An 8,667-nucleotide genomic window follows, 5' to 3' on the forward strand; every position below is an offset into this window, starting at 1 on the left:
AGTGCAGCGGGGGCCGGATAAATGACCTCAGGGGGCCGCATGCGGCCCGCGGGCGGTAGTTTGGGGACCCCTGCTTTAGATCCTTTATTTTATTTATTTTATTTTTTGTATGTAGATTCTTATTTTTATTCATTGCTCAGCAATGATTTTTTTTTTTTAACTTTTATGGCCTGACCTGTGGTGGCGCAGTGGATAAAGCATCAACCTGGAACACTGAAGTAACTAACCAGTTCCAAACCTTGGGCTTGCCTGATCAAGGCACATATGGGAATTGATGCTTCCCTTCCTGCTCCTCCCCTACTTCTCTCTCTCTCTTCCTCTCTCTAAAAATGAATAAATAAAATCTTAAATCAGTAAATAACTTTTTTGGACATTTTAAAACATAATACAAAATTAGATAGACACCCAGCTTAAAGTAATTACCAATTCCCAGCTAATCTTCTTACTGCATTCCCCTTTCTTACACTGAATTACTTTACAGCAAGTCCCAGACTTATCTTCTCATCCATAAATGTATCAGTACGTTTCTCCAAAAATATAATCTCTTTTTTGCCTTATTATAATGCCATTATCAATACACCTACAAATTTAACAATATTTCTTTATCATCAAAAATCAAGTCAATAATCAAATTTCCCTGGTTGTCTCATTAATATTTTTAACTTTTTAATTTTTAAAAATTCATTTGTTTATTTATTATTTTTTTTTTAATTTTTTATTTATTCATTTTAGAGAGGAAAGGGAGAGACAGAGAGAGAGAGGAGAGACAGAGAAGGGGGGGAGGAGCTGGAAGCATCAACTCCCATATGTGCCTTGACCAGGCAAGCCCAGGGTTTTGAACCGGCGACCTCAGCATTTCCAGGTCGACGCTTTATCCACTGCGCCACCACAGGTCAGGCCATTTGTTTATTTATTTATTTATTAGTGGCAGAGACAGAGAGAGTCAGAGAGAGGGACAGATAGGGACAGACAGGAAGGGAGAGAGATAAGAAATATCAATTCTTTGTTGCAGTTCCTTAGTTGCCTGTTGATTGATTTCTCATATGTGCCTTTACCAAGGGGGCTACAGCAGACCGAGTGACCCCTTGCTTGAGCCAGTGACCTTGGGCTCAAGCTGGTGAGCCTAGTTCAAACCCGATGAGCCTGCACTCAAGCTGGTGACCTCGGGGTCTCGAACCCAGGTCCTCCACGCCCAGTCCAACATTCTATCCACTGCGCCACTGCCTGGTCAGGCTCATTGATGTTTTTTTTAAAAAATAGTTGATTTGTTAAATCAGTATACAAACATGGTTGCCATAGCCCTGGCTGGAGGTGCAGTACATAGATCATCGTCCCAGAGCACTGAGGTTACAGGTGTGAGCCCAAGAGTACCAGCTCCATCCCAAGGGACTGGCTCAACTCCAAGGTCGCGGATTCAAGCTGGTCAGGGCATGTATGGGAAGCAATCAGTGGGTACACAACAAAGTGGAACAAAGAGCTGATGCTTCTCTCTGTCTCTCTTCCTTCCTCCTTCACTCTCTCTCAAAATAAAAACAAAAGAAAACAAAAAACACGGTTGCCACATTGCATTTAGCTGATAGGTCTTATAAATTTTTAAAAATCTGACTGTTCATCCATTGTCTTTTTTTTTCTTTCTTGACATTTCTTTGTTGAAGAAACCTGGCCGTCAGTTCCTCACTCTGGATTTTTCTGACTGCATCCCTGTGGGTCGTTGAATATGTTCCTCTTTCCCCTTGTTTTTCCTGTAAGCTGGTAGTTCGTTCTAGAGGCACACTCGAGTTGGCAAGACAGGGAGGGGGAACACAGCACCTCTGGGAGACAGGGAGGGGAGACCGGGATCTCAAACTCACCAGATACCCCGGAGATTTGGAGTAGAGAGAGTTATAGCCTCTCTTTCCGTGACAACAGGCCCAGTTCATGGTTTCTCTTCTGCAGGGGTCCCCAAACTTTTTACACAGGGGGCCAGTTCACTGTCCCTCAGACCGTTGGAGGGCCAGACTATAAAAAACTATGAACAAATCCCTATGCACACTGCACATATCTTATTTTAAAGTAAAAAAACAAAAGGAGAACAAATACAATATTTAAAATAAAGAACAAATAAATTTAAATCAACAAACTGACCAGTATTTCAATGGGACTATGCTCCTCTCACCGACCACCAATGAAAGAGGTGCCCCTTCTGGAAGTGCAGTGGGGGCCGGGTAAATGGCCTCAGGGGGCTGCATGCGGCCCGCGGGCCGTAGTTTAGGGACCCCTGCTCTTCTGTGTCCCTGGTACAAAGGGCGTGATGGCCAGGTTCACATCCTTGTACCTAGTGACCTGGTCTCCCCTTCTGCCTTTTCTTTTGCTTCCCATGTAGTATCTCTCATCTTTTTCTCTTTTAGAACAGTCACAAAGGTTTCAACTAAACTTAGTATCAGTATATATATATATATATATATATATATATATATATATATATATATATATATATATATATATATATTTCCCTCCTGATGACTCAGTTTGTTTTTCCTTTGTATTTTCTACGTGAGAAAAGAGCTGACTTGTTCCAGAGAAAAGGAAAGCCTTCACTGGGATCACTAAACACATCTTTCCTTTCTCTTGACAATAGCTTGATGAAGGCAGGCAGAGGGAGTGCCTGGAAATTGCCAGGCAGGTAGAACCAAGTGTCCACATGTCCCCGTGTTCAGGAGCCTCCCTGCCAACCAGCTCCCTGGCCTGTCTGCACCAGGGGCTCCGTGTTATAGCCCCAGCCACACAGCCAGCCCGCCCTGCGCGGAGCACCAGCCCTGCCCCCGGCCCCGCCCCTGCCTGCCACGTGATCTGGGGATGTCTCATTAGAACTGGCTAAGATCAGACCCAGATTGCTTTCCACAGACCTTTGCTTCCCCATCAGACCCACTCCCATTTTTGCTTTGGAAGAATCTAGTCTTTCACGTGGGCTTCAGAAATACATTATTGTTTTTGTTTAAAAACATGTTTTTTAAAGAACGTCAATGTAACCACGCCCTCCAACTCTGCCAGTGCCCTCCTGCGTCTTCTCTCTCACCTCTGCTACGCCCTCCCAGGTCATGACCCCAGCCCTGTGCTTGTGTATGAAAGCAGCCTGGATGTTGCTAGTCTAGTTCTTTCCTCTCACCTCTGTCTTCTCTCAACACCATCTCCACCAGCCCTGGGTTCAGATAGTTCTGTTACGAGGTCGCAGAGCACCTGATGTGTTAGGGGCAAACCTCCCGAGCAGCTCCTAAGCCCTGATCTTTTCTGACCGACTGCTGTGATAAACTCCGTAATCAGCGGCCGTCTCGGTCCTTGTGTGATTCTGACAGCCACCCTCTAAGTCAGAATCACCGTTAACCCCACGAGAAGGTGCGTATTTGGTAGCGCCCACTTAGAAAACGTGAGATGCGAACGTTTTCACTATTCGTTGTCAAGTTCTTTGTGAATCCGAGTCAGCTTCTTCGTCTTCCTGCTCAGTCGTGTAGGCGGCCTGGCTGCTTCTCTGTGCTGCACGCTCTGGGCGAGGAGGAAGGCGGAGGATGCTCCCACAGCCCAGCACGTGGCCGCCTCGCTCTCACGACGGTTTCCAGACATGGGTTCAGGGCAAAGTCTAGGCCAGGGGTCCCCGAACTACGGCCCGCGGGCCGCATGCAGCCCCCTGAGGCCATTTATCCGGCCCCCGCTGCACTTCTGGAAGGGGCACCTCTTTCATTGGTGGTCAGTGACAGGAGCATAGTTCCCATTGAAATACTGGTCAGTTTGTTGATTTAAATTTACTTGTTCTTTATTTTAAAGATTGTATTTGTTCCCGTTTTGTTTTTTTTTACTTTAAAATAAGATATGTGCAGTATGCATAGGGATTTGTTCATAGTTTTTTTATAGTCCGGCCCTCCAGTGGTCTGAGGGACAGTGAACTGGCCCCCTGTGTAAAAAGTTTGGGGACCCCTGGTCTAGACAGTGCCCCAAACCACGTCTACTGAGGGGTGAAGTGATCCACAACAGAAAGAAGTTGCCTCATGAGACTGAAAGGACGACTTCAAACACGCTGTCTGTAATTCGTCCAATGACAGTGACACAGCAGCCTGCTCAGGTGGTGCCGGGCAGCCGACCGATCCTGGGCTGGAAAACCAATGACGCATGAAAGGAGGAAGCGCACCTGAGCCAACTTGCTCAGGAGCTGAAATATTTAAACGTGATACAAAAGTTGTTACCTAATTCCTGCACCTGTTTTGACTCAGCGCACACTCAAGTGTTGAACCAAGACTTGGCATGATGCCAGGGCCAGCAGCAGAAGCAGAAAATTTCACAGTGGTGCCACCCAAATGGTGGCAGGGATGGGAGGAAGAGAGCCCACAGGGCCCTGCCATCAGCTATGGAGGACTTTTTTTTTTTTTTTTTTTTTTTGTATTTTTCTGAAGCTGGAAATGGGGAGAGGCAGTCAGACAGACTCCCGCATGTGCCCGACCGGGATCCACCTGGCACGCCCACCAGGGGGCGATGCTCTGCCCCTCCGGGGCGTCGCTCTGCCGCGACCAGAGCCACTCTAGCGCCTGGGGCAGAGGCCAAGGAGCCATCCCCAGCGCCCGGGCCATCTTTGCTCCAATGGAGCCTTGGCTGCGGGAGGGGAAGAGAGAGACAGAGAGGAAGGAGGGGGGGCGGGTGGAGAAGCAAATGGGCGCTTCTCCTATGTGCCCTGGCCGGGAATCGAACCCGGGTCCCCCGCACGCCAGGCCGATGCTCTACCGCTGAGCCAACCGGCCAGGGCCTATGGAGGACTTTTGAAGTCTGTTTCCTACCATCAGGCTGGACTTGGCTTCCCCGGCATAGCCTGCAAAGTCAATTAATGTGGACTTTACATTTAATAAATTGTCAGTTGTAGATTTTTAAAGCATATCGGTGGAGTTTTAGTTTCTTAAGTCAGAAACTTTCAGCAGCCTTTGGTCTACATGCAGCGGTTTTAAAATGGCATGTAATTAGCTATTTGTGGTCGTATCTTCAGGACAGTGTTGGACAGTATCAGAAGAGATCTGACTGTGCTGTTTATTTGAATCTTTAAGTTCAGTACCTCTGGGCTTTCATAAGAGGGTAAAGGGGGGATAAATGGTGGAGGAAAGAGACTTGACTTGGGGTGCTGAGCACACAATGAAAAATACAGATGATAATTATAGAATTGTACACCTGAAATCTATATCATTTTTTTTAACCAATGTCACCCTTATATGGATACATTCAGTTAAAATCACTTTAAAAAACATAACTGAAGAATTTTTTTGTTTGCAAAACATGGAAGTGCTTTAAAGTGCTTGTGGGACGGAATTGTGAAAAGATGGTAGACCCATTTATAAGAAGGGTAGCCAAGTATGACCTGTCTGGAACACAGAAGGAAACATGTAGGCATCTGCTTGAAGTAGCTTTTTATTAGTGGAATGCATGGCTTACTTTATGAATAGTAAAACCTAAGCCTTGGCAGAGGTCTTAATTCTCCACGATCATAACTTTTGTTAAAAGGGCTAATTTGGGTTATGGTAAGATCAGAATGGGCTATAGACTAATTAGACAGAAAACCCAACTCAGATGTTGACTGAGCACTGTTGCTGGCGGATGGGGTGTCTACCACTTGGATGCTTTTGAATCATCATCACACGGTGGGAGAGGACCTCAGCTGTCATCTTCTCTAACTTTCCTAGCCTCCAGTCCTGGAATCTCTGACAATCCAGATGGTCAAACACGCCCAGGACCTCACAGGCATCCTATCTTATGGATGCTTACCCAGATCTAAATGTATAAAGATCCCCTTTGTCCTCTGACACCTTGGCTTGCTGTCGGGAACTTCGCCGAGTGAATCCACTTCTATCAGAGAGGTTTTCTCATAGCTGAAGTTAGGTCGCTCATGCCCCCTAACTTGCCATCTTCCTCATTCAGGCTGATCCTGTGGATCTGGATCCTTCTGAGGTTCAGACTTTAATCAAAGAGAATGAACTTCCCAGACAGAACAGACCAGTCTTTTAGCTGAGCACAGAGCAGTAGCTGTGCTTCTGAATTAGACTCTCCAAAAAGTCCGTAAACACGTTTCCAGACCAGGTCTCCTTCTCATTCAGTCTTCCCTCCCTTTCAGAGTTTCCTGGTCTTTTGCCATCCTTGAGGGCCACCGCTTGCTGGTATCAATTAGTCAACGATCCCTTTTAAGCATTAGCCAAATCTAGTCCTGGCTGAATAGCTCAGTTGGTTAGAGTGTCGTTCTGAAGCATAGAGATTGCTGGTTTGATTCCTGGTCAGGGCATATATAGGAACAGCTCAAAATTCCTGTCTCTCTCTCCCTTTCTTTCTCTCTAAAATCAATACATAATCATTAAAAAAAGAATTATATATATATAAATATATAAATATATATATAAAGAATTAGCCAAATCTTTTTTTAAAAAATATTTTTTATTTATTCATTTTAGAGAGAGACAGACAGACAGACAGAAAGGAGGAGCAGGAAGCATCAACTCCCATATGTGCCTTGACCAGGCAAGCCCAGGGTTTCGAACTGGCAACCTCAGTGTTTCCAGGTCGACACTTTATCCCCATTGCGCCACCACAGGTCAGGCAAATTAGCCAAATCTTAAAAGTGATGCCCAGCAAAGGAATGAAATGTGGCAGCTGTTGTCTGGATGGAGCCCCCTTTCTGGGCAGTGTACTTCTATTTTTGTTTTATTATTTTTATTTTATTTTTTTGTATTTTTCTGAAGTTGGAAATGGGGAGGCAGTCAGACTCCTGCATGTGCCCGACTGGGATCCATCCAGCACGCCCACCAGGGGGCGATGCTCTGCCCATCTGGGGCATCGCTCTATTGCAACCAGAGCCATTCTAGCACCTGAGGCGAGGCCATGGAGCCATCCTCAGCGCCTGGGCCAACTTTTGCTCCAATGGAACCTCAGCTGTGGGAGGGGAAGAGAGAGACAGAGAGGAAGGAGAGGGGGAGGGGTGGAGAAGCAGATGGGCGCTTCTCCTGTGTGACCTGGCCGGGAATCGAACCCGGGATTCCTGCATGCCAGGCCAACGCTCTACCACTGAGCCAACCGGCCAGGGCCCCTGGGCAGTGTACTTCTAGATGGTTAGGTCAGTTGAGAAGTTCACCTACTTCCTTTTGGCTATAATTTAACATTTCCTGAACATTTTAAATAAATTATAACTTATATAAAACAGTACAACCACTTTTGAAAACAATTTGGCATAGTAAAGTTGACCAGTAATTCCATTTTTAGGTATATACTCTATAGAATCTCTTGCATATAGTATATGTACCAGGAGACACGTAAAAGAACATTCATAGTAACGTCTGCATTAGCAATAAAAACAAACAAATGAGAAACAAAACTGAAAATATTCCAATTATCCATTGACAAAATGTTGCTCATTCATTTTTTTTTCTATTTTGTATGTTAGTTTATTTTTGGTCATTAGGTTCCACATATAAATGAGATCATATGGTATTCGTCTTTCTCTGATTGGCTTATTTCACTTGCCATAATAATCTCTAGGTTCATTCATGGCTCATTCATTTTTAAAAATTGTGGTGAAATATACATAACCTAAAGTTTACCATTTTAATAATTTTAAATGTACAATTTTGCAACATTCAGTGCAATTTACTCTGTTGCTCAACTGTCACCACCATTTAACTTCCTAACTTTTTCATCTTCCCCAACTGAAACTCTGCACCCATTAAACACTAACTCCTCTGTTCCCTTCACTCTTGGCCCCTGGTAACCTCTATTTTACCTCCTATCTCCATGAATTTGGCTATTCTAGGTATCTCATATACCTGGAATCTATACCATTTGTCTTTTTGTGACTGGCTTATTTTATTTAGCATAATGTTTTCAAAGCTCATCCTTGTTGTAGCAAAATTTTATTCCTTTTAAAAGCTGAATAATATTGAGTATACTATTCATAATGTATATAATATATACACACACATACACTTACGTTCTGTTTATCTATTTATTCATTGATGGATGCTTGAATTGCTTTCGTCTTTGGCTCTTGAGAATGAGGATGCTATGAACATGGGTGTACCAATATTTGTTTCAGTTCCTGATTTCATTTCTTTGGGTGTATACTCGGAGTTGGAATTGCTGAATCACATGACGATCCCACGTTTTGAGGAATTATACTGTTTTCCATAGTGGCTGCACATGTTCATTCACTTTTTAAACTTTATATAATATGCTATAGTATAACTCTTTTTTTTTTTCTTTCATTTTTCTGAAGCTGGAAACGGGGAGGCAGTCAGACAGACTCCCGCACGCGCCCGACCGGGATCCACCCGGCATGCCCACCAGGGGGCGATGCTCTGCCCCTCTGGGGCGTCGCTCTGTTGCATCCAGAGCCACTCTAGCGCCTGAGGCAGGGGCCACAGAGCCATCCATCCCCAGCGCCCGGGCCATCCTCGCTCCAATGGAGCCTCGGCTGTGGGAGGGGAAGAGAGAGACAGAGAGGAAGGAGAGGGGGAGGGGTGGAGAAGTAGATGGGCGCTTCTCCTGTGTGCCCTGGCCGGGAATCGAACCCGGGACTCCTGCATGCCAGGCCGATGCTCTACCCCTGAGCCAACTGGCCAGGGCCATATAGTATAACTTGACATAATTGATTAGATATTGCTAAACCTTTCTGTAAAA

This window comes from Saccopteryx leptura, chromosome 12 (genome assembly GCF_036850995.1).
Source record: "Saccopteryx leptura isolate mSacLep1 chromosome 12, mSacLep1_pri_phased_curated, whole genome shotgun sequence".
In the NCBI taxonomy this organism is placed as follows: domain Eukaryota; kingdom Metazoa; phylum Chordata; class Mammalia; order Chiroptera; family Emballonuridae; genus Saccopteryx; species Saccopteryx leptura.